This window comes from Calidris pugnax, unplaced genomic scaffold (assembly GCF_001431845.1).
Source record: "Calidris pugnax isolate Ruff unplaced genomic scaffold, ASM143184v1 scaffold61, whole genome shotgun sequence".
NCBI classification, from domain to species: Eukaryota; Metazoa; Chordata; class Aves; order Charadriiformes; family Scolopacidae; genus Calidris; species Calidris pugnax.
The window spans coordinates 3,647,265-3,673,289 of NW_015090945.1; the positions used below are offsets into that span (position 1 = coordinate 3,647,265).

Sequence of the window (26,025 nt, forward strand, 5' to 3'; positions counted from 1 at the left end):
GAGGGGCGGGGGGGGCGCGGAGCCCCGCGGCAGGTGCCGGGCCGCGCCCCGGGCCGCCCCCGCGCTCCCCGGTCTCTGTGCCGCCCGCCGGCCCCGGGAAACGCCTCCCGGGCGGGGGGTTCTCCGGGAACAGCAGCGACAAAACCCAAAAGGCTGTTGGCTCGCTGACCTGCCTGGATTTGGAAGCGGCTTCCCGGGAAACTGAAGGGAATGCGGCCGGAGCCGGAGGAGCAGCCCTTATGCCAAAATGGATTCCGTTGACTTTCGGGGAGACTCCTGTCTGTGGGTTTTTACCTTTTTCCGTTTTGGGTGTCTAGCACAGGGTTCGTGACAAGCAAAATAGCACGATTTAAATGCCTTTTCTTGCTAAATGACAGCATTGGTGAGCTGCTCTTCCGTGGTGTCTCCTCCAGAAGTGACAGAGGAGCCGGTGGGGTGTCCGTGGGCACTGCATGCCGTGTGTGGTGCGGACACAGGTCTCAGCGGCGCAGGAGAGGGCTCTGGAATTGAGCAGAAGGGAGAAATCTGCCAGGCCTCGGGCTCAGGTTGATATGTTGGTGATTTTTGGTTTTGTTTTTCCTTTGTTCTGCTTTAGCAAAGGCTGCTGTGGAGCAGGCGTGTGGATGCAGGAGGCTGGGGTTGGGTGCAGAGGCAGATCATTAGAATCAGTGCTACCTGCATGTGGGAATGGCTAATGGCTCTGTGGTTTGGGTGGGAAGAGGAAACGGTGATTGTGCCTCTGGAAGGAGAAGGACAGTGTATTCATCTGTTCTTAATGCAAAAAAGGAAGTGAGATATTGGCAGGTGAAGGTGATTTATTCAATGTCTATTTACTTATACGTTGATCTTGAAGGATGCAGTTATCCTGTGTGTTCACAGAGCAGCTCCCGTGACCAGTTGTGGCAGAAGCCTCTGGTCATGGTGATGGTGTGACAGAACTCGTACCTGGGGAGGTGGTCCTGGCTTGAGGGCATGACAGGAGGTGACAGGCAGTTCCTTGGTCTGCTGTCGTTATTTCTGGGAAGATGTGTAACCCCATGTATTTGCCTCAGTGCTGGGTATGCAGAAGGAGAGTGATGGGTACAGAGATGGGAAATGTGTCTAAAAGACAATTGAGGCTTCACAAGGCTGAAACAAAGAGTGACTGCTGAATTGCAGGGTCAGAAATCCATTCAACAGACAAATCTATGCTCTGAAGAACAGTTGTTAACTGTGACCCTGTCTAAGCTTGGGCCCTTTAAAGTACTCTGTGGCACACCCAATGTGCGCATTTCAAAGTAGTAAAAAAAGCTCATTCTGTCAAACCAGTGTCTTCTGTCTACCAAGTGTTGACTTTGTTCCTGTAAAACTCTCGGGAGTCTGAGCTATGACATCTCTACTCTTTTCTCCTTTTCTAGAAAGGCGCATGGTTGGCTGTCTCAGCCATTGCAATGCTGTAGTCATTTGCTGATTGCTCCTCTAATTGCCTGTAGCTGGAAAAGGAAACTAGCTCAAGGAGTTGAATTCAGATACTTCTCATATGAGTCCACCCAGTCTATATAAAGTCAGTTTCTTCACTGAAGAAAGCATCCAGTAATGGTCTCCCATCTAGCTGTTGTAAGTACAGGGTAGTAGGAGTACTCACTAGTGCTGACACCGTGTTAGCACAGTAAATCTAGCTGTTTGTGCTTCCTAAATAACATTTCAGAAGACTGTTAGTTAACTTTTTTAAGGATGTGGTGGCAGAGGTGAAGGAGCAGTTGACCAAGAGCCATACGTTATCGTAGATGGGAATGTACATCTGATTGGTTTGACACTGAAAACCTGAGTCGCTTTTGTTTTTATCTTGTGTGTGCTCCAAAGACAGATGGTGTAATCATGTCAAATGGACACGTGCACTCTTGCAGAGAAAAACTGTATGTCTAATTATGGGTGTGGGTTTAGTTCAGTAGTGTAACTGATGTATATCCACTTCCTACGGACTTACTCTCTCCCAGAACTGCCCTTCCTCCTGCTGTTGCAGTACCCTCCATACCTGCCAAGGCATCGCTGCTGTGGTGGATGTGGGGCAGCAGCCCCTGGCCGGAGGGCTGCCCGCTGGGTGATGCCAGACAGCCTGGGCAGCAGCTGAGACCTAGCTGCCTTCTCCTCAGAGGCTCTGCTATTTTGGAACTCTTCATCTGGGTTAGTTGCTCATATTTGTGCAAGCCTAATTATCTTTGAGGTTTCTAGGCCGCGCTCAGCCTTGGAACCAGCGGGTTCCTTGCCCGGGATTTGTGAATGGGGGCTGGAGGGGTCTGTCTGTGTAAGGCTGGGTGCCTGGGGAGAGCAAACTGGGAAACCCAGGAGCCTGGAACCTGCTTGAACCTGCAGAGGCTTGATTCCACCTGAGGTCCTTTCCAGGTGAAATGAAACAGTTCAGTTAAAGAGTCTCATAATAACACAAAATACAATAAAGCTGGTGTTTCCGTTCAGTTAAACAGTCTCATAACACAAAATACAATAAAGCTGGTGTTTCCAAGTGCTGTGTGAGCAGACTGAAATAGCCACGTTCCAGAGCAAGCATGTCACTTTTCAGTTCGGTTGTTACCAGGCCTTCAGTTGGATTATTCTCCCCAAATTAAGAATTCCTTAAAGGAAGGCTTAAGCAGCGTGTGAGCAGACAGATATTGTACAGTGAACTTAAGCCTATGTACTTTAGCATGTCCAAACAATCAACAGTATTTTAACAGCAGTGATAATGCTTTTTCTTCTGAAAAACGTGTTGAGGCTTTTCCCAATGCGTGCCCTTTACGTGCAGTAGCTAACATTTCTAGGTGAGAAAAAAGTTCTGTCTGAGAAGTAAATGCCAGCCATAAACTTAAACTTTGCCTCCAGTACGCAAATGGATTTCTTGTTGGACTCTTTAATTAATGTCAATAGAAGATCTGCATGCGAGTGGCCAGTCAGCTGCAAAGGAGAACCAGGAGTTTTATACATGTATTATGGTGGGAACAAGACAGGCGTTAAGTATTATAGTGTCTTGAATTAGACCTAATGAAGTAAGTGAGCACTTCCCAACCCATGGTAGTGGGCCCCTGAGTTTCATATCTGAACTGCAGGGCCAGAAGCGTGGGGTCCATGTGTGCTGCTCACAAAAGCAAGCCGATGGCAGCCCTTCTTGTGAAGAGACGGTGTGTGAGAGCAACACACGCCTGAATCCGTTTGTATGTATCTGTTCCGTGATGTGCTGAGAGACTAGTTGTGAGGAAGTTTTTCTATTGGATGCTCTTAGAAAATGACTTGATTAAACCAACATTATAAAAGAAAGGATCTGATTGTACAAGAACTGTACAAACTGTGCACTTCAGTGTGTGTCCCTAGCTTTACATATAAACAGATCGGAGGAGAAAATAACACAAAGTGGATGCTGTCATAGGAGAGCTGGTGCAAATGTCCCAGCCAAATGCCACATCAAATAGTTTTCATTTTTCTTCCTTTAATTCTCACGGTAGAACCAGTAAGATACAATAGTGTTTCTTGCCCTCCCTACATACTGGAGATACCCTGGAATCGTTTTACCACCACAGAAATGCAGTGTATCTCTGCCCTTCTTACCTGGGTAAACCGCATATAAAACATGAACTCTGCAGAAAAGCTGCCGTGGAAGAATTTCTGTGTCAGCCAGGGTTCAGTTCCCTCCAGTAGAATTTGTTTTCTAACCTTTATTAAAATGAGTTTTAAAATTGGCTATGTTGGTGTTCTTTGCCTTTAGAGGACTCGTGGTCGGTCTGACCTGCGCCGTGCTCAGAAGTACTTCACAGCCCCTGGCTGGTCTCTGCCCAGATGTGCATCCCTTTCTGCACTGACGTCCCAGTGATTCCTCAGATGCGACAGCACCTTTATTAAAATGAGTTTTAAAATCGGCCATGTTGGTGTTCTTTGCCTTTACAGGACTGGTGGTCACTCTGACCTGCCCCATGCTCAGAAGTACTTCACAGCCCCTGGCTGGTCTCTGCCCAGATGTGCATCCCTTTCTGCACTGACGTCCCAGTGATTCCTCAGATGCGACAGGCAAATAGGTCGAACTCCAACCTAGAATTTCAGTTTCTCTGACTGCTTTTTTTTGTGTCGCATCTTTGTTCTAGCAACTCTTCCAGAAGACCCAAAGGTGCATCAAAGTTGTCTTGGCAGCTGTTAGCCAGCCTGTAAAATGTGCTGCAGCTTTAATGAGATCATATACATCTTAATATATCTATATAATTATATATATTATATAATATATATATTTGCTAACTATTCACTCATTTGCCTTCTACCTCCCACAGAATTTCCACTTACACATATGGTGAGCACATAGCTGTGGAGAAACGATCTCACCACCTGTTGTTTTAAAATAGCACAGATGCTTATTAATGGGCCTTCCGTGATGCTGTTTATAGCACATGCTAAAACTCACTCAAAATACTGCGGATCATCTTGGTAAAGGATATTATTACTTCACCACAGCCTCAGATTGGGTCCCGTTCGGCATCTCCACTGGTCTGCTGGTCGGTGGTGGGTAGGAGAGGTGAGCATCCCGGGGGGGAGCCAGCCATGGGTGACTCCTGTCCCAGGCGCTGGGTGGCTGTGGCCACCGTTATGTGGATGGCTGAGCCACCCCAGGGGCTGCAGGAAGGACCCCTGGGCAGATTCTCAGCACTCACAAGTCTTCAGCTCACCCCATGTCAGCTCCTTCTGGCCAAGGCTCAAAAGCAGTGTTTCCACACTTCAAAGCCAGGGAAAATGAATAATAGCACAACTTGAGCCTTGATCAAGAGTGTCTCCTCACGTTTTTTTTCTATGGAAAAGCCAGTTCTAAACTGACTGAACTAAATTTAGGTAAGCAAATGTTCCATCAGTTCCCTGCTTTCTTTGTCCAATCTAATATGTGGTGACTTGGAATCTCAACTTTGCTTTCAAAGAATTTCTACAGTTCTGCCTAATATTTCTGGTCTGTAACTCTCTAGATTTGTCTTTGAGTTTTGGTTTGGTTTTTTTTTCTAACCTGGTCAAAGTAGAAATTAGAAGTGTGTTTCTCCTTGGAAATTGCCTGTCCTCAAGCAGACCAAGAAAAATTCTTGTTGCTGGGTGGCAGTTCACAATCATTCTCACTTTACTGAAACGTGAGTTTAAAAGGGCAATTGGGATAAACAGACTCTGCTGTTTTCAGAACTCCCAAGGGGCTTACCTGAGGCACAGAAGGTTCTTGATATCTGCATGTTGCTAGTGAATTCCAAGAAAGCACTATTATACATTACAAAGAACATATTAAAAAAAAAAAAAGAATGGAAGATGTGTATTAAGTTTAGCAAAAACTCTTGGGAACTTAGGCTGAGTGTCTTGTGTGTGTGATTATTTTTTTAATTTTTTTTTAATGAAATACATATGGAGTCTTCCCCCCCTCCCCTCCGTGGTGCATGACAGATGGCATTGGTTGAGTTTACTATAGCTAGTAAATAAAAAAAAAAAGGTGTTCCCACTAGTAAATCAAAAAAAAGGTGTTCCCACTGGAACAGTGTCTGTCAGATGCCTGTTCAAGCTCTATAGGATGGACAAACCTCTCTTCTTATTCAGCAAAGCTGTGTGGCATGTCACTATACACCTAGCCTGTAAGAATGTACACCTGCTATTGATATTGGACTGCTGGCAGAATTCCAGTTAAACAATTGTCACCTTTTCAGTTTCTCACCAGTCATGATTTCATGGATCGCTCACATTCCCTTTTTCCTCAAGGACAGAGCTGTCCTGGTCTGTTTACTCTTCCTGCATCTATAATCTGTTCCATACCTGATTCAGTCTTTGTCGTTTTTTTATGTACTTCCTGCAAATTTATTTCTGATGTGCAATTGTCAGAACTTACGGAGCTCTGTTTAATAGCATGAAAACTTCTATTTCTGTTCCATTCCTTTCTCAGTTTCTTTACTCTGTGTGTTTTTTCTAGTTACTAATTACATGTTTCACTTGGGCTATCTCTTGTATCATCTTGTGTCAGGTTCATTTTCATTGTAGGATCAGAACAATGATATGTTTGCAGTGGGACTGGGAGGAACTGGTGCCATTACCAGGAGACAGAAAAGCTGGTAGCTGGAAAGCAAATGTGTATTTTAAATGTAAGAAAGAACAAACTCTAGTATTCAGCGTTATAGAGCAAGAGAGATTCAGCTGTAAACCCTTTGTTTTGTGTTTTAAAACAGTGGGATGATGGCAGCTTCACTGGTTTGGACTAATGGTTGTGAGCTCAGACATGGCAAGCAGAAAATTAAAAAATTGTTAATGCATCTAAGAATTGGAGCATGTGAAAATATTTCAGACTCTGAAAGGTCATAATGTGAAATACTTTATTTCTAGGTTGTTTTCTTTTTTTCTAAAGACTGCTACATTTTGAGTAACCTTTCTTTGTTTACTCTTGGACAACCACCAAGACCTTTTCTGAGCAGAAGGTCCACCCTGGGAGGGGGTGCTGTATGTTACCCCCAAGAGCCAGAGGCTGGCCCAGCGCTGTGTGAGGTGTGCCCGCCTGCAGGAGTTGGGGTGCTGATGTTGGGTGGCAGCTGTAATAGTGTAGGGCAGTAAAGAGCTGTGTAATGCCAGTGTCAGTCACTCCGAGTGACTGTGCAGAACCAGTGCCACCACCCTTCTGTGTGTGTCCTTCTAGAGGGTACTCATTGTGTCGGTACCTGATGTGGTACCTCTAGGGCCTGGCGGGGGCAATGGTAATGTTCTCTTAAATTTTACAAAAGGAAAACCGCTGATAAATGGTAAAAACCGGGTGCAAAGCCTTTGCCTGTCTGCAGCACACACAGCAGGCATCCCCAGAAGGAATCCAGGGAGACTGGGTGTTTATACAGATGACCATGAGAGCCACACAGCCGCAGGAGCAGAGGTGCTGTGTCACAGGTGTAAGGCTGTACCCCCACCTCCTCATGACACTTCAGTGCTCGTTAGATGTCATGTAACAACAGGCTTCTGATGTATAGAAAGTTCATAATGGGGAAGGATTTAATTAGCACACAAGGAAGGAATTGCATGACGGTATCTTGCACAGGGTGATGCATTAGCTAACTGTCCTGATGAAGGCAGGTACCTCTCAGTTGTGTGCTCTGCCCATCTCTGTAACTGCTCTGCAGACCAATGAGTGAGAGGATGCATTTCTGTTACCCTCTTTTTCTCAGCTACTGGGGAAATGTATTATTTATGTAGTACCTTTCATCGTGGAAGCACTTCCATCTTCAGTGACAACATTTGCAAGTAGGGGATGAAAGCTGTTATTTAAACATTGTTTTCCCACAATTGTATTGCTGCTCAGACTGCGGATCAGGGAGTTATTTATGCTAATCTCCAGAAAAGGTACTGATTCCTGATGACTGCTGCAGCACACTCAACCGTGCTGTTTCCTTCCAAGCAGAAAATTCTCTTTCCTATCACTTTTGTGCCTCATAGAAGCAATTTTTGAAGGCCATTCATCCGTTACGGACTGCAGCTCTGCTTCTTAAGCAGTGTTTCTAGTGGGACCACACACTACACAAATGCATTCTGTGTAAGTTCACTGGATTCTCCAAGTGCACTCTGTTACCATTTCTGTTCCTCCTTCTCCTCTGGCCAAGCCAGGCACTGAGACTCGTTTTGCAAGCTTGGCTGTTTTTTACTGAAATTCATTAATAAGTAAAATTTTTGAGTTTATGGCTGGGTCTGTCTTGCTGGCCCAGTATTTTATAAATACATGTTCTTCACTACTGTCTCGTGTTTATTTGGAGACAAACAAATTGCAGACCTTAAAGCCCTGTGACATCCTGTGTGAACTACAAGGGAGAACTGTAGAAAGAAGAGAACTTTAGCAGTGTTCTGTGCTCAGCAGCTCTCCTCTCAGGGCTGCTCTTCACCATCTTCCTTCATAATTCTGTCCTTGTATGAACTCTGGTGACAGGAATGGGGTTTTGAGGGTGGTTTTTTGTATGGCACAGGTACCAGCGGGATCAGAGTTGCAGTCTGTGCTTTACACTCGGCAGTGTCTGTGAGCACTGGGCACCAAACAGTTTCATATACAGCTGGTGACTGTTGTCAAGGATTTGGGTACGGTTTTGGCTTGTTTCAACTTGTTCTGAACGAGTCCAAAGCTTGGTCTGGGAATTGGTGTGGCTTAGAAGCCATTTCCCAGTAGATAATTTGAATGTTGTTTAGAAAATAAATTATCCTATTAGAAGCCTTGTAGTTTACCCGACTTTCCCTTGGTGTGGTTGCTGTTGAGGCAGGGCAGATTTTCAGCTAATTTGTCTGGGGTTTCTCTGTTCAGACTGAAACGGTAGCAGCTTTCCATGCATCTTGGGAGATCTGTCTTTCAACTGGTGTTCCCTCTGCCATGCTCTTCTTGAACACTTGATCAGAGCTGCTGTTTGTTCTGTTGGAGAAACTTCAATTCTCGGTGTCCCTTTCCGACATATTCTTGTTCTGCTCAGAGAGCAGTAATTCCCGTGCAGTGTTCTAATTTATCTCTATTCTCTGAGTACATTTGGAGGCCTTGTCAAGGAAGGTAGATATACAGAAATAATTTGGAGTATCATGGCTTTCATAGTAACAGTTGTAGAGGCTTTCAATAGCTTTACTCTCTACATGTCTTAATTTTGTGTCAAGGCATGATGTGAAAATCCAAGAAAAGTCGCAGTTTAGCACCTCCGTTTTCTTGATTCTTCCCATGTAGTGCTAATTTATAAAAGTAATTACTATTCTCATAACAGTGGCCAGGGTACTGGGCTTATATTTTCAGCAAAGATTGTCTCTCATAAGAGACTCCTGTGTGTGTAAGGATATAAGTACAGACAGGTTGGAAAGGATAACATAGATAGGAGTTAGCTGCCACCAGAAGCATGGGAGTGTGGATCTAGTGAGGGTCTTTCTGGGAAAGTCAAGTATGGGACGTAAAACTGATTATTTGTATACACTAATGTTGATGTGTCAGTTGGTTGTCCCATGGTTGAGTCTTTCCCTCCTCCTCCACACAAAGTGCCTTCTCTGTGGAACTAGTGAGGGTGAGACCCAGTACAAGGGAAGAAGTAGTTCCTTTTATAAACATCACTAGGAGCAAAACGGGAGTAACTGGAAGTAAAGGTGGCTGTGAGCTCTGCTCTGTGAGCTCTACTCTCAACTTTTCCTCTCCTTTTCTTTTTTTTTTGGTTTGTTTTATTTTTCCTGCGTTTGTATGCATTGGGGTGGTAGTCAGGTGCCTCTACCTTAGAGTTCAGGCATAAAGATTTCTTACAAACTAAGGAAAAAAGTCTCCTGGGCTGGGTTGTTTTTTTTTGTTTTGTTTTTTTCTTTCAGGTTCCTACTTTTCTCTCCAACTAACCAGCTGATTTAAACTTAAAAATCTTACACTTGGCATGGGGGCTGCTTATATTCAACCCAGCTCATGTAACAATAAATGAGAAAGTATTCAGGGAAGCACAAAAAGATTCAGTAGGATTAACAAGCAAAGCATGAGGGTTTTTTCCATGCAGGAACAGCCTTTGAAAGCGAAAAGCAAGCTAAAGAAAGTGGCATTAATTGCAGGAAGTTAACATGGAAAATGGGCATCAGAAGAGAAGATTCTTCAAATCCTTTCAGCTACGCAAAGCATGGAATCGGAGGTCTTCCGTTTACAAGTGATCAAGTATAAAGAGAGAAAAGAAGCCTATTAGGGATAAAGAAGAATTGTTGAAGTGGCTGTTCTGCACATCCCTATAATTGGCTGTCTCTGAAAAGGGTCTCTTTCTCTTGCCCTTGACCGTGGTTTTAGGCAGGTTTGAGGAGAATTGTTGGTTGTTGAAGGTGGCATGTGTGACATGGGGGAGTGAGGGGCAGCTGAAGTCAGTACCCGTGTCTCCTATAGATAAAAAGATTGCAAGGCCTCGCTGAGTGCTGCCTGGGATGTGGGCTGGAAGGGCCAGCTGGTCACAGTCTCATTTGGGTCATCTTCCTTCAAGCACTTAGCTGTTCCAAGCCCACCCAAAGCAGCGCAGAGGTTGCTTTCTCTTTGTGACTTCCCTTCCCTATGTACTTCAAGAGCTTCACCGGGAACTTCATGAAAACATGCTCTGGCTTTTTGCTTGGCTTCACCTGGGAGACCTGCACAGACTCCATCTGACAATTACCAGTTACTCCCGAAGGGTTCTTTCTTGTCCTCTGAAAATCCCTTTGTCTCTGAACACAAGAGGAGTAAACTAAGACTGGAAGAAGCATTCAAATGTGGAGCTGAGTGGGTTGGCCACAGCACACCTCCTTGAACTGGGCACAATGTCCCTTCCATGGAGACACGGATGGTGATGCAGAACATGGGAATGGCTAGGTCTCATCTTGACATTCAACCATCAAAGTCTGCAAAGTACTTATGAAACATGCAACTTTAACAGAACCAGGATCTCTCTTTGGGTCTCCCAGGCTGGCATGTTTCACTGCTTTTTCCACAGACAAGCTTTTTTGGTGTTTCTTCTCCTCTCAAAATGACAGAAGCTACTCCGCTGCCTGCACCGAGCAATACTGCAACCTTTTATTTGCTGGAGCAGCTCCAGCAGCATCTGTCAGACAGTACGGTTTAGCCCTAGCTTTCTGATGAAAATACCTGTTTTGGCAAGCAATTTCTGTTTCCACTTGCTTGGAAGGGGAAGTCCTTGGTGCTTTCTCGTTTATCTGAAGCAGGAGGAGAAGTACATACTTACTTGAGAGGCTTGTCTCAACACGCAAATGCTCTCCCAGGTGCTTTGAGGGACCTAAACTGGCTTTACTTTAAATAACCCATGCCAGAAAGAAAGTAGTTTACCAAGTTGTCATTTGTGGTCTTTACTATTTGAAGTGCCTTTCTGAAAAGGTAATTCATCTAATAACTGAAATAACTTTGAGTCCTTCCTCAAGCTTCTTAAAAGACATAGGTAAGAAAGAATTTTTGTCCCCAAGGAAGACTTTTCTACAAGCCTTTGAAGTCCATTTATTTCTGTGGAACTCCCATGGCATTCCTCTACTCTTCTAATGACATCTGTGACCAATCTGCCAGTCTGTTCCTGTAACTGTACTTACTTAAGCTACCAAAAGGAGTGGAATTTTTGTCCCACATTCTTGAGTAAAACTTGCTCAAAAAATAATTAGTGCCACCCAAATTCAAGTTAAACTGGCCACCATTCCTTCTCCCATGCTTTTGTTCTCTTCACTTGGGTCTTCTGAAATAGCAAGGAAATTACAGGAGTCAAAAGAGAGCTAATATAATGTCTTTTATCAAAAAGGATAAATAGAATGATTTGATTACCAAGGTCTATTGATTTGATATGACTCCCGGGCAAAACAGTAGAAAAAGCAATATTCTATTATAGCTTTGAAGGACAGGAGTATAATTAATGGAAGTCACTGATGGTTAATGAAAAAAGATCCTGTCAAAGAGCCCTTGACATGCTGGCTTTGTATGTGTTGGAGGGTACAAGTCTGGCTAAAGGAGATAGGCGTAATAGTGCGTTTTACTGTGTGAAAGCTGTAGTTGATGCCATTTTGTGTCTGCCAGCTCAGGCCCCCGTGTGTCCCCTGCCGTGAGATGCTGGTGGCAGCAGCTGGGCAGGACAGCGGTGTGGTTCCAGCAGAGGAGGGGATGTGCTCATACTGGGCTGACTCTGAACACGTTCTGCAAAGGTGGAGTAGCTACAGTGTGCTCAGAGGATGCCCACCAGTGTCTGCATGGTGATGGATATCTGGGTTTCCCTTTCTAACTCACTCTCTGCAATGTTTGTGGGTGTTCCCGTACCTTGCTCTCTTCTCCCCGACCTCCACCCATGCCAAGAAAGAAAAGTAAGAGGGAAGTTTTTCCTAAGGCAGAAGGTAGAAAGAGGACTGAGAAGTGCTCTAATGGAGCTGTGGGTATCTGGAGAGCTGCATGGTTTTGTGCAGCTGCCATGTTTTACTAGCGGAAAAATCTGTTTCCCTATTGCTGACTTGGACACACAAACATTCAGTTGCTCTCTCAAAATAAAAATAAAGACCTGTATGACTGATGCTTTTTTGGCTGTTTATGTACAGTGCATCTGTCTTCATGTTTATTGCAAATTTGTGTATGAAATCCACCAGAACGATCACTTTCTTGCTGGAAAGCTATGAAACTGTTGACACACTGAATCAGGGCCTTTCTGTTGCTTTCCATGTGACTCATCACTTTGCCTCATTTAAATGTTTAACACCTCATTAATTCCTTGTAATTTCACTGTGTATCTTGGTTCTTTCTACTTTGTTTGCACTGGACAATATGAACTGTTTTTTTTATTTGTCCTTTTGCATTTTGAACTGTTGTGTATCGTGGTTCTTTCTACTTTGTACTGGACAATATGAACTGGTTTTTTTATTTGTCCTTTTGCATTTTGAACTTTTGGTACAGACAGCTTTTCTTTTACAGCTTCTCCGTCCATCTACAGCAGGGCAGGGTTCTCCCAGCCAGCCAGTGTGTTGCCTAAAACCCAAGGGGGAGCTGGGTGCCCCGTTATCCTCCCACTTCTCTCGCGGTAGCTGTAATGAAGACGTGCCCGCCGTGCAGACAGAAGGCTCCCGGCTGTGCCGTGTGTGTGTTATCTAGTAGCCTGAGGAGAACCTCTGCTGTAAGTTGCAGTCAGAGGATGCTGACTGGGTCTTTCAAATTAATTATTGAAAATGGCATGAGAAACACAACAAGAAGAAATTAAAAAAAGTCACCAATTATAATGAAGAAGATCTTTTGAGGAGACTCTGAGAAGCAGCTTTTTATCAAACCACTCCAAAACAACCCTCTCCACCCCTAACTTACAGACTAGGTGGTTTCCCGTGCTGTGTCTGGAAGTGCCTGTGAGTTGCCTTTGCAAAGTCCTTTGCCTTTTCCAGCTCACCCTGTTCCCGTTCCTCCTGATGCTGTGGGGCTGCTGTCTGAGGACAGGTATGAAGCTCAGCTCTGTACCCTGGGCCGTATGTCTGAGTGATGGCTCCAGACTATATACATCTATGGCTTTTTTCCCTAGCTGCTCCTATGTATGGCTTCAGACTACATACATCTATGGCTTTTTTCCCTAGCTGCTCCTACAAAATCATATTTTAAAAACAAGCTCCCTTAAAGGCTCTAACAGCTCCTAATTGAAGTACACCAATGAGGAAACCTCACTGCAAAAAGGCATCCTGAGGTAGTTTTTTCCAAATGCTGCTAACGGATGGGAATTCTTACTACTTTTTTATTTTACTACTTCAAAAACTGATTTCAAAATAAGATCTCATGCCACTGCCTGCTTGCCCTGTGTATTCCCAGGCTTTCTCTGGTGTGGCAGTTGGTGGGAGCTGAGTGTGCCCCCTGTGCCATGCTGTCCAGCCCCGGTACCCTCTGCCCAGAGTGCTCCTTAGAGTGCATAGAGAGTGCAGCGCTGCTTCTGCAGCTCTCAGCACATTCAAGGCCAAAGAATGTGTCTTCTTGCACTTTTAGAAGTTAAATATGCAAATCCTCATCTCTTGAGAAATTAAATATTTTTGACTGTATGGGTAGAGTCTGAGAACTCAACCAGTGAAAATGCTCCAGTCGAGGTAATTAAAGCTGGTATCCTGAGAACGCTTTGCATTAATTTTGTATCAGATTATACTTCTACTTTCTGCAACCTTAATTAATCAAATCTTAATGGTTACTCAATCTGTAGCGCTGTTCTGGGCTTAAAAAATATCCAGGGGCATGTTCCTAATTGAATATTGGGATTTGGGGAGGGGATGAGTAGATGGTGGTCCCTTTTTCCAGAGGGGAAATAGACTCTGGCGTCTGAGCAGGTGGAAGAGGAAGAGGCACAGGGCTGGTTGTCCTTCAGGACAAGGAATGGCAGCAGGAGGCATACAGCAAAGTAATTAACAGGTCTTTCTCCAGAAGAGAAGGTTGCCCTTGCTGTGCCTAATTACACAGCTGGTAATTGAGAACACGGTGCCGTGCTGTGCCCGGTTGGTGCAGGCAGCCTGCCCGGGGCCCACAGGCAGGTATCTCCCTAGTCTGGGAGCAGGGATTGCCTTGGGCAGAGCTGGAGCTGGCATCCTTGGGGATTGGTGCTGTAAATGGATGGCTCTGGCCTGTGACGTGGCTGTTTTGAATTGTGTTGGGATACAAAGGAGGGTCAGCTTGGGTCTGAACCTGGGCTGTTGCCCTCCAGCAAGCAGAGAGAGGAAATCTGATTTTATAAATTCTGTGCAGAGGTGCAATTAAAAGGAAAATATCTAGTTAATGCTACTATATATCAAGAAAAAGCAAGTCTAGAATAGGCCGAGACGGAGTTGTGCAAGTTGAGGGCTGTATTTCACCTATGGTATGGCGATAGTGACAGCTTTTTAGTGTCACTAATTGTGTACTAAACAATGTTTCTGTCAAACAGAACTCTGCTTCTGCAGTGCTTTTAACAAGGCTGGGCTCTTGAGCCAATAAAATGTCTGGGAACTACGTTTACCTTTTAGGAGACTGAATTCAAGACTGGAATTCTTCCTATTTCACGTGTAGAGCTGCTGGCCAGACTCCTCCTGTGTGTGTACCATCCATCTCACCTGCCACTGCTGATGAGCTGCTAACTGGGACTCTCACCCTAAACCCATCACAGTCCATGGACCCGTGGGTGCAAAAGGGGTATTGATGTCCCAGTTCAGAGTTTAGTGGGTGCTGTGGAAACCCCTGAGGCCAGAGCACACGGTGTACGAGCAGGGCTGAGGAATGGGGGTTGTTCAGTCTGGAGAAGACACTACGAGGAGATGTAACCCAAGGAGGGGGTTATGGAGATGATGTAGACTTTTCTTGGAGGCATACGACAAAGGGTAGGGGGCAATGGTCACAACTTGCAATGACAGAAGTTCCAAACACGTGAAAGGAAAATATTTCCCTGCGAGAACGACAGGTTCTCCAAAGTGCCCGGGGAACCTCCATCCTTGGAGATACTCGGAATTCATCAGGAGTGCCTGAGCAACCAGACCAAAGTTTGGAGTTAGCCTGGCTTTGAGCAAGCAGTTGTTCCACTTGATGGCCTCCAGACATCCCTTCCAGCCAGAGCTTTTCTATTATTCAGAGAGATGTCTTGATCTCCTGGGTGTGCCTCACCAGACCTGTCAGTCCTGACCCAGGGGCTGAGTCTAACTTAGCATTTTCTGTGTGGGGATAGGGAATAGGATAGTCTCGGTGCTCATCTTCCGTATAATAACCTCATGTTCTCATAGCCTCAGAACAGACTATTCTCACCTTCAAGGAACTTGAACCCATGTGCAAGCAGAGGACAGAACCCCCAGTATAAACTGGCCAAAACTGGTTTATTGTGTACAAGCACAACTGCTTCCCTTCTGGTCCGGCGCTTTTGCAGATGAGAGGGTGCCTGACTCTAGTCTTATCATTTGTGCACTGAAAAAGAAGCAGCCTCCACTTCTGGATCATGCTCCTTAGATAATTGTTGTTGTTTCTAAGTGACTCTGGAGTAAAATACTTGAGAGGTCCTGGAAGTCCTTCTGGCTGTAGGTATTATGCACAAGACAGGCTTTTCTGTCACTCAGAAGTTTTTTCACAGGAATTATTACTAGAGGCAGGGCTTCAGCTGGACCTGCCCCACAGGAGGTGTCCAAATGCAGCAGAACAACACTCCAGTGCCCGGATGGTGTGGTCCTCAAACTTCTGCCTGAGGAGCAGAGCTCTGGCAAGCTGGGGTTCCTGGTCTGCCAGACATGGCCACAGTGGTCCTTGTGAAGAGGTTGCTTCTGTTTTCCTTCTGCTCATGCACCGAGTGAAAGTCTCACTGACACAATGAGATACAAACTAAATAAGCAATTCCACGTTTAGGTGTTAATGAGCTTGTCATTGTTTAATGTACCTCGCTCTGCGCAGAAAAACACAGATATGTGACACTGCAAACTAAACTTATCTTTCCATCAGATCCACCCACACAGAAGATACTCAAGAAAAGCTCCATCACATGCTGAAATCTGTGAAAGTTAAAGCAACCCCGGGAGGTAAATGAATTTAAATGAATAACTGCATTTCATACAAATGGCACTGGTGCGGGACAAGAAACAACAGAAATCAGGCAAAGAGGGGAGAAGTTCATGATACTTGTTGGGGATTTTTTTTATTGTGAGAGTTGCCAGTTGTTGTAGGAGACCTTGCAGCTTCCTCTCCCAAAGTGGGTTCACTTCCAACACTTGCCAAAGTCTTTCTGCAGAGCCCTGTTAGGCACAGCTAGTGGCAAATGCTCGTTCTGGGTAAAGGAAAAGCTTTTTTTTTTTTTCCCCGAAGAATCAGAAAAGCAGATGTATTTGCCAGTATTGTTCCTGGTGTAAAAACTGATCACTTTATATAGATCACAGGTTATTTTGTCCAGTTGTCCTGCACTATTATAGTTTATACTTTGCCTTCACCTATTTATAATTCTTGCTTTCTTATAACAAAACTAGCATAGGATTATAGCTACAAAATTCTGTGCTGATCTACTTGATGTTAACTGTGATCAACAGAGTATTTTCGAGGCTTCTTCCCAGCAAATAGAAATAGCCTGGCAACAGGCATGGTTTGTCTCTGGGTGTTTTAAGGAAAAAGATACTCAGTCTTATAATAGTATATTAAGAGTAATTTTTTTAATGAAGCACATGAGCTGACTTAAAGCTCCTTATTCTTGTAGATGTACCTACTGAATCCTGTGCTAAGGACTTCTCTGTCTCTGGTGTCAGGCAGGGTTCTGTCTCGAGCTCCTCTGCCCCGCTGTTGGGTCAGAGCACCCAGGACTGACAGGAGTGCAGGAGAAGGAGCCTCATGGGAAGCTGAACGAGCAAAAATTGTCTGAGTGGTAAGGTTTAACTCTGAAATACGTGATTCCTGCTGTTGAGGCATCTGGAAGACACAATGCTGTGCAGCTTCATGAAACCTTCATGTGGTGTGGAGCTCACTGCAGTATTTGATTACACACTTAATAATCAGGCTGAGCCAGTTTGCCCTTGTTGGCAACCTAATCACCATCTCTGCTTAAGCAAGTTAGAGGTGCTGCTTCGTGGTGGTGAGCTTGGCTGGTTTTGGAGCGGGTTCGTGGTGGTCTTTTTGGTTTTGTTTCTTTTTTCTTAAGTTACCGCTTCACTGGAAAGTCCACTGGAAATGCTTCAGATGAGCTTGGCTGGGTGAGAGGCGTTTGCCTGGTGCTGTGTGTGCAGAGTGGGACAGGGCTGGGTTCCTTGGTTTGTTTTTAAAACTAAACAACCCCCTTCTTTCCACTTGTATCCCTAAAGTGAATATGGTCCTGTCTGTTTCTGTCGTGAGGATGGCATAGCTCTTCATTTTAGTCCTGTCTTCAAATAATACTCTCTTCTAGTTGTCAGACTCAGAGAATCTGCACACCTTTGCACGCTTTCTGCAATCCAGTTGTATGGGGTTTTTTTAAGAAAAGAAAACAAAAAATCCTTCTGTATTTATTATTTCATGGGGAAAAATTGATTAAGTTTAACTTTCTGTTGAACCCAGTAGTTTTGGTAGCCTCTTAAATGGTATAGCAAGGTATGCCATACAGGAGAATAATTTTCTTAAAAATAGCTTTAATGGACCCAAGAATCCCACGTGATCCAGGGAAGGAGTTTTCCAGTGCAATCAGCCTTCCAGGCACTTCAGTATTTTTTTGCCTTTCATTGTTTTGCATGTAAAAGTTTAATAATTAACAAGTGAATTAAATCTGTAACATTTTCATTGATTTCAATATTTGAATAATATTCAGTACTTGAATAATCCCTGTAGGGAGTTAAGCAAGAAGAGTAGCAAAATAAAAAAGGGGGAAAATATTGCTTGATTCTGGAAGTCACACTTAAAGACATTCCTGACAAAGCGTTTAGGAGCAAATTGCTTGGAGAAGGAGCATTTTGGGAAGAAAGATTTAAAAGAGGAAGACCCTGAGGCTGAGCAGGGTATACTTAATGTCTCTCTCATCCGAATGGCATTTCACTTGGACTGTGCTGAAAAGCTTCTCTGAAATGAAGGCACGTCTCATCTCCCCATGTTTTCAGCCCTGGTTCCACTGGAGTCTGGGATGGGAACAAACACGGGCTGGTGTCTGTCACCCAAACCTCAGCACCATTTGTCTGTTCCTGTTGAACCACGCAGAGACTGTAGGTACGAAGTAGCAATGGAGAACTTTGTTCAAGGGAAGGGTGGAAAGGATCATTTTTGGTGGTTGGGATGGCAGATTTTGAAGCCATGACACTAAAAGTTAAAGCATCCTGCAGTGTTGCCTGTGAAGCACGTGTTCAGTGAAGCCTTTAGCCCAGTGCAAACAGTCCTGTTACAAAAGGCAGGCATTAATTGCCAAGTAGTAGAAAGAAGAATGTCTTTTCTTCCCAACACCCCCCCCTTTCTTCCCTGAATGTTTTTTTCCAGTATGGGTGAATTTCTGACTCGCCTGAAATCAAAGTGGTTTTTTCATCAACTTCGGTGAAGTTTGCACCGTATCTTCAGATTTTGTAGGGGTGTCCTTCGTTTCAACAGCCCATGAAGTCACATTCTCAGCAGTGAGAGGATGGGTTCACTAGTTTATTTCACTCCTTATTCCAAGATGGTTTTTAAGAAGTTTGGTTCTTACTAATATCTGAAGCATCAGGTCCTTTGTAGTATCTGGTGTTGGTCATCTGAAACTGAAAGTAGAGCCTCTACAGACTGTGCTCACTCGCCCCAATCTGACATGTCCCTTGCACATGGGACAGTGTCCTCTTTTTACCTGGGGTTCTTGTGGAGCAGTTACTTTTTAGACAACCTAATTAATGCTTCAAGTTAACCTACAAGCAAACGTGTCACCTCTTGCAGCGTGCTTGCAGCTTTGATGGCTCTTGGTCTTCTGAGAGGCATTGATTGAGCTGAACGATGCGGTGGGATCTGGAGAAAACTCGGAACGGTGTTTCTATGGTGAATGCTTTCTTGGAAGTAACCTAAAGGCTTGAAAATCCAGTATATACTCTTCCTCTACCCTTCTTGGTACAGAAACCCAAAAATGTCAAAGCTAATCTCTTAAGTTATTTAAAATAAGAGAGAAAAGATTCCTCGTCTCAATTATGTAAAACAAGGGCTTTAGTCTTGGGGAAAAACCCACTGCTGCTGGTGTCTGTAAACACCATGTCTACAATGAATCATGGCCTTGTAGGGTGCTCACACCAGGAATGCCCTGGGGAACTGGGCACAGCTCCTCTCTGTCTGTTCATACCTGCGTGGTTATGCTCGTATCCAGAGAGCACGGCTTGTACTTGATTGCACTTTGGTTTTAGGTGTGTAGGAAGGACTGTACGTTGGGCTGAGCCTCGGGCTCTCTACCCTTTTGGCAGGGCTCAGAGCTGCTGTGGGAGCTGTGACCGGAGGGAAGAGCCTGGGCTGCAGGAGGTGGGGGAGTCTACTTGGGTGACTTTTCCTGGTGTGGGTATAAAATGCCCACTGTATGCCTTTGGAATAGGCATCTCCTGAAGTGATGGAGCAATTGGTCATGGTTGGCTGAAATCAGTGAGCTCTGCCAGAGGAAATGCTGCTGTCTTTACATGCTCCACCTCCCCTCTCGTGAGTGATCTTAGGGAAGATAGGAACGGGAAAATACCCTGGTATCTTCCTTTGTTTAGCTCTTTCTTTTAGAGGAATAATTCAGACATTGGAGGGGTAAGAATTAAGTATTTGAGCTTTAGTTTGGCTTGAAATTGGGGATTCAAAGCTGTATGTCGTGCATGTTAAGTAGCTGAGGTGTGCAGGGCCTGGGTTGCTGCTGGTTATTGTATTCCTCAGGGTCCCTGGGTCTGCAGCTAGAAGTGCATCTTAAAGCTGGCTTGAACACATTGTGTAATGCAGCACAACTGCTAATTAAATATTGGTATGTGCAAGCCATTTTGTAGTTTCCATCTGGTACCAGCACATGGACACTTGTCAGCATTGCCAAGGACAGCTCTCCAAAGTGCAGATCATTCAAGCCCAAGTGTTCAGAATGATCCTAGGTCACAAAGGAATATTTGGGAGGAAAGGTTGATGTTTGTTTTACTTTTTTCCTCTTTGCTTAATTAGATTCTTTTTTAAATGTGGACATACAAAAGAGGTGGGTAAGGTTCCCGTCTTTGAACTGACAGCATACATGAAGGGTTTCTTTTCTTTCTTTTATGTTAGAAATTATTTGACCTGTATTTTAAATACCCATAAATGCAACGTGCAAGAGGAACTTGAAGTGCATTGCTCTGGGAGAATCCACTGACTGAACCTCGATAAGGCTGCTTCTGGGCCAGCTTGGCTGCTCTGCGTGTATGTGGCTGTGTGGCTGGAGGTGGAAAGTGAACCCTTTGTACCACCTCACATGGTTGGGTTTGGGAACCCCTTCCTGTGTCTGCCACAGCCTGCTCTTTTTAAGAAAAGATTATCTTTAAGACTTCAGATCTTGTAAACAGTGTGAAATCGCTGCCCTCTCCCATTAGAAGACTGCAGGTCTCCACAAGGACCTTCATTTAAACCTGGTCCTTACTTCCCCTGGGTCTGGGAGACATTCTTCCTCTCTCTCCCTGAGTTCTGGGTTGACACGCTGTTGCTCTCCATAGACATAGCTGCTGCTGAGCATGTCCAGGGGGCAAGGAAAAGAATGAGGTAAAACCTTTCCGTTAATTAAAATCTCTTTTGTACGATTAGACCTCCTTCCTTTGGTCCCTCAGCCTGGTGCAGGGTCAGGCATTTGGCCTCTGGAGTAGATTGATGCTGTAAGAAGAGAACAGTGTTTATGTTGCTCTACCTGTTGCTAAATAAATGAATTAACTTAAGATTCCCAAATAAGCCAGTGGTAAGGAAATGGGAGACTTGTGCCCAGCCTGGCAGCAGCAGCACTGCAGGGCTGCAACAAGAAGAACCCGGTGTGAGGCTGGAGATGGTGAGTGTGTCACAGGACAGGTCCTGCAGGGCTGGTGTGAGGCTGGAGATGGTGAGTGTGTCACAGGACAGGTCCTGCAGGGCTGGTGTGAGGCTGGAGATGGTGAGTGTGTCACAGGACAGGTCCTGCAGGGCTGGCGAAGGTACCTCGAAAAGCAAATGCAGCCCCAGTTCATGGCATCTGTAATGGGATTTTAAAATCTTGGAACTTTGTCTTAGAAGAGTTCTGAAATCAACTTATTTTATTATGAATCGCAACATGGAATATTTGCATATGTGTTCCTTCTGTTGGGTTGATTAAACTTATCATAGACTTCATAGAAAGAGGGGTTGGGTTTTTTCTGACTGGTGGCTGATTTTACATTAATAGAGAATTATTTTTTTTTTTCTTCCATGAATAAATAGAGTAAAGGCAAACGACAACTAAGATTTATTTTTATTCCTTATAAATATATGGCTTTCACACACCTGGAGAAGACAGGGCAGGCACACAGCAAGGTGTGAGGTATTTCCCTCGCTGTGCCAGCGCAGAGGGGTCCTGGGTTTGGTAAGGAATGCCATGGGGGTTGTGGCATCCTAGAGAGCTGCCAGGGCTTCCCAGGGGACCACTGCTTCGTGTTGTGGCCATAACATCAGCGGTCCGTTATAGAGAACCAGTACAGTATTCCTGCTGGAAACCAGTCTAAAAAAAGCTCGTTTGGGAGGATTATTTCGGGAAGGGCTAAGTAGGCTGAGCTGTTGCCTGGCGACGGAGCCGGAGCCCTTCCCTGCAGCCTGCGCGTGGGGACGGGATGCAGGAGGGATGGGAACCTCCAGAGATGTGGGGCTGGGACTAAGGGGAAACCGTATGAGATGACAGGCGATATAAAACCTGAATTTATCGCCTGAGATGTAATAAATGGAACTGCTTTTAAGTTGCAAAAGCTGAAATGCTGTCAGCCCCATTGTGCCTTTTTTGTGTAGCTTCTAGATAGTAATTAAAAGAACGGCAGAATGTCTGGTGGCTGGGAAAACTGATTCAAATGTAAAGTAGATGTTAAATGCCTGCCACAGGAAAAAAAATTGCATGGAAAAGTTAATTTATTATTGATGAGCCAAAAAGTTGCCCAAATATGCCATGAATGAAATACAGATGAATGTATCGTGGCACAGAGAGGTTCCAATACTTGCACTGCTAAAAAGCTGCCTGTCTCCTGTTTGCGGGCCGGCAGGCTGGCCCAGCGGGATTTATCTCTGCAAATCCTGAAGAGGATGGTGTCACTGGGTAGATTCTTGGCAAGCTCCAAGTTTGCATGTGAAATGTGAGATCTTGGCAGAAGCAGATGATGCTACAGCAGCGTTGTTTTTGCAAGAGGTAATCTGATTTTATTCAAATCAAACACAGGAGCCAGTAGTTAATCTTTGGCAACACACAGTTGTGGATGATCTTGCTATCGAAAAAGGCAGATCCCTTCCTTCTAGTGCTGTGCGTGCGGCTGCCCAGGCAGCAGCAGTGATATGGTCCATCTCTTCTGCTGTGGATGCTGCAGCACACACGTCCGTGGTGAGTCCCTGGGTGTCACAGGGCAGTTACACACACAGGCTGTTACACCAGGGCCTGCTGAGATGGTACAGGGTACAGCAAACGCTGCATCTCCCTTGGAGCTTACAACGTCCTAGAGGTGTGAGGAGAGTGCCTCGGAGGGGGACAGTTGTGTGTTAAGTGCTAAGGAAGAGCTCAAGGATTGGTAAACGGTGGAGTGTTGAAGTATTTTGAACACTTGGTCGCCAGAGCTCACGTTGCAGTGAAACACTGAAGAACCCTAGCAGATAGGGAAGTGCTGGTGCATCCTCCTGTCCGTGCAGGATAACCAACAGCCTGAGTTTCAAATGCTGTCCCGATACTGGTACCCAGACATTTCCCTCTTGCTGTTCTGCCTGCACACTTCCCCTCCGACACGCTGTTGTTCCCCGCACGCTGCTGCTGGAGATGCTGTGAACACATCATGGGATGGGCAGAGGGCACAAAGTGCCGGCGTCAGTCAGCTGGGAAGGGGAGCAGTGTGATGGGAAGGATAACTGCTCAGCCAGAGCTCTTGCACTGAGATCAGAAGAAAGAAGGTCTTCTAGGACAACCTCAGCTATTGCAGCTTCAGGGGAAAATGGGTATTATGATATGAGTATTGCCTGGTCCAGCAGTGAGTGGTGGAAATACTGTGTGTTCCAAGGGCAAAAAATTAAAATATTTAAGATGGAATCCTCCATAAAGAGGAAAGTGACATCTGTGTTCTTAGTAAACAGGATCTACGATGCTAAAAGCAGTCTTTTTGGTGGTAGTAAATATAAGGATGCCATACAGAGAAGTAGTAGAAATATTGAGCAGCCTGGTCTGGTGGGAGGTGTCCCTGCCCAGGGCAGGGGGTTGGAACTGGATGATCTTTAAGGTCCCTTCCAACCCAAACCGTTCTATGATTCTGTGATTGTTACACACCTGGCCAGGTTATGGGCCTACTGGAAAATGTCTGAGGCTTTCCTTCCCTCCCATGAATGTCTTTTCAGTGATCCCAACCCCTGGCTCTCCAGTCCGTGGCCCTGTGTGAGGTCCTTGGGTCAGGTTAGCCCAGGGGCACCTCTTGGCAGAGCAGCCGGAGGGTCCTCTGCAGCTGGAGCTGCCTGTCTGCTCCTACAGGTGGAACTGGTAACTCTGCTCCCAGCTCTCTGGCAATTCCTGCTTCCTCCCCGTTCCCAGCTCCTTTGTTTCCTTCCTGGTCTTGTCCTCTAGACAGAGTACCCAGTTGGGTATGTCCCCACCTGGAATGGGATTGTTCACCCCACGCCGTGGTTGAGCAGTTGCACGGCTCTACCCCAGCAGGTGGGCAGATGAGCCTGGGCTGGTGCCTCCAGCCACCATCGCTTGGCTGAGCCAGGGAGGAGCAGGGCTCACCTCAGCCCTCGCCCCGGCACCACACAGCCATGGCTTACCTGGTGGGGTCTGCTTTCACGGGGAAGGGATGGTCTGGGTTTCTTGGCTTGTAACTGGCTAAAGATCATTGATCTTGGCAGTTCCATGGTTCGCTGTTAGGAACCGCAGCAGCTGTAATGAACTCCTTGGAGCTGCTGGAGCACAGCTGTGTGTGTCAGCCCTCAGACATGAGTGGAGGTTGCCTTGCACCATGGAGCTAGTTCTTAGGAAACACAGCTGGTTCCCATTGAACGGGAGAAGTGTGCAGCAGTGTACTGCATGCTGTCTGTCTGCCGCTTCTTGTCTGTTCTGCTTTGATTTTAATGACAATTAAGTCTGTCTTGTCTTTTTTTTTTTTGCTTTGACCTCGAAAGCATTAGTGCTAGTAAAGAAATATCTAGCAAGATGTATATCTGCAGGGGAAAAAAGACAGGTCTTACGTGGATAATCATTTTATAGATGCTGAATTTAAAAATGTAATGGACCAGAATCTTTTTAGGCTATCTAGAGTATGATTAATGTCACCCAGCTCAACGTATGGATAATGAAGATCTCTGCTCACCTTCTGACTTCTTTTTTTCTTCTTCAGTAGGAAGAGATGAGCACAGTGAAGGTGTGAGCTGTATTCATTCTAAAGCAGATCCTTCGTATGGATCAGATGAATCACCTCATGTAGGTTCCTACCTACATGTGTGTACACAGGCATTTCAAATCCGTCCAAGGAATCCCATTCTCAGCCGCTTCCACAGCATTAAGCTTCTGCCTGGAGCTGGAGATCTGTTTGACAGACAATCCTTTACCTGAGTGGGTTCCACAGTGTGACCTTTGCAGCACTGACACAGCGTGAGAGGGCTCGCACCGCGCCCTGGGTAGATCACACAACTATTCTGGTATCAGGTGAAAGTGACTAAACCTGTCAGTTTCAGGTGAAAGTTGTCTGCAGGGATTAGAGGGGCTGGCACAGCGCGGCCCAGCACACGGGCAGGCTGATCTCTTTAGGTAAAATAGAACTTAGATAAGGCAGAAGGAAAACCCATTAACTGTCTAAGTGAATGATCTCTGTATAGGTTACGAGCTGCAGGATATCCGACTCCATGTGTTCCTTAATGCAGATTTAGAACAGCTGCTTCATTTTTTTTCTGGTTGTTGCGTTTCATTGGCTTTCCAGAGTTAGTGCTATTTTCTTGCTCCCCTCTGTCTGTGCAAAAGCAATCCTACTGTATAGCATGGCAGACCCAATCTCTTGTGGGAGAAGTGTGCTTTTGTGAGATTGTCCCTCTGTTCCTGCTTCCAGCACAGCAGCCCAAGGGCAAAGTGGGAATCTGTGTCCAGGTTCCTGGGGAATAGAGCTGTCTCCTCGCTCGAAGGAGCCCTGCCTCTAAGCTAAGGCTGGATTTGGAACCAAAATTTATTTTAAAAGCATAATTATACACCTTCTTTAAAACAGACAAGCTATTAAATGACAAGTTATCTCTCTTTTTCTTTCTTTTTTTTTTTGTTCCCTCTTGAAAGCTGAATATAGATAATTATATTTAAATAATGTGCTGCTCGTGATACAACATTTAGCAGCCAAAGCCTGGGAGAGTTTTATTTGAAAATCGCTTATTCAGGGCCATCATTAAGCATATCTGAAGGAAGAGGGGGATTAACCGCTGAAGGGTCATACACACACACATATATGTATGTATGTCTATAGGGTCTCTGCTGCAGGGTCTCGGTGTTAGTGCTGGTTTGCCAGGAGCACGGCAGCTCCCTGTGCCTGATCCCACGGACAAGCCCTGCCCCAAGTGCCCCTTCTTACTCATCTGCCTTTCACCATGGTAATAAATACCAATTAGTGAAGGTACTTTAAATGTGTTTGGGCTTCTTGTAGGCAGCTAGTCCCTTGGGCAGGCTGAATTCAACAGCCCTGGGGACTTCTAGACCTGAACTGTACAGACAGTATTTAATTCCTGCTGGTGTCCCCATGACTCCTGCGTTTTCCCCTCCAGCCTCCCGGGAGCAGCGGCTCCGCACGGCACGTGCTTTCCCTGGATGGTTATGGAATGCCCACAGGTTGGGATTTCATTTGTGAAGCTACCACCAACTTTTTAGGGATCTTTTTAAAGAATTATTTCAATAAAACCAAAGCGCGTACAAGAAGAAAAACAATTGTAGAAATTTGACAGTTACCTTCAGAAACTTGGGGGATAAGATTCGTTATATATAGCACGGGGATGGA

At 45.3% G+C, this 26,025-nt stretch overlaps 1 protein-coding gene across 3 annotated transcripts in view; it reads left to right on the plus strand.

Annotated features, from left to right (window-relative positions):
• The window catches only part of PKIA (protein kinase (cAMP-dependent, catalytic) inhibitor alpha), a 35,857-nt gene that overhangs the window by 1,182 nt on the left and 8,650 nt on the right, over positions 1-26,025 (plus strand). The window contains exon 1 of one of the 3 annotated variants that reach the window (XM_014951927.1): positions 149-282. The exons of 1 other annotated variant lie outside the window; for it this stretch is intronic. The gene's annotated coding sequence lies outside the window, so the exon portion shown is untranslated. Of the gene's footprint in view, positions 1-148; positions 283-16,635; positions 16,800-26,025 lie in introns of those variants that run through there. One more of the 3 variants, XM_014951926.1, reaches the window with a different exon arrangement.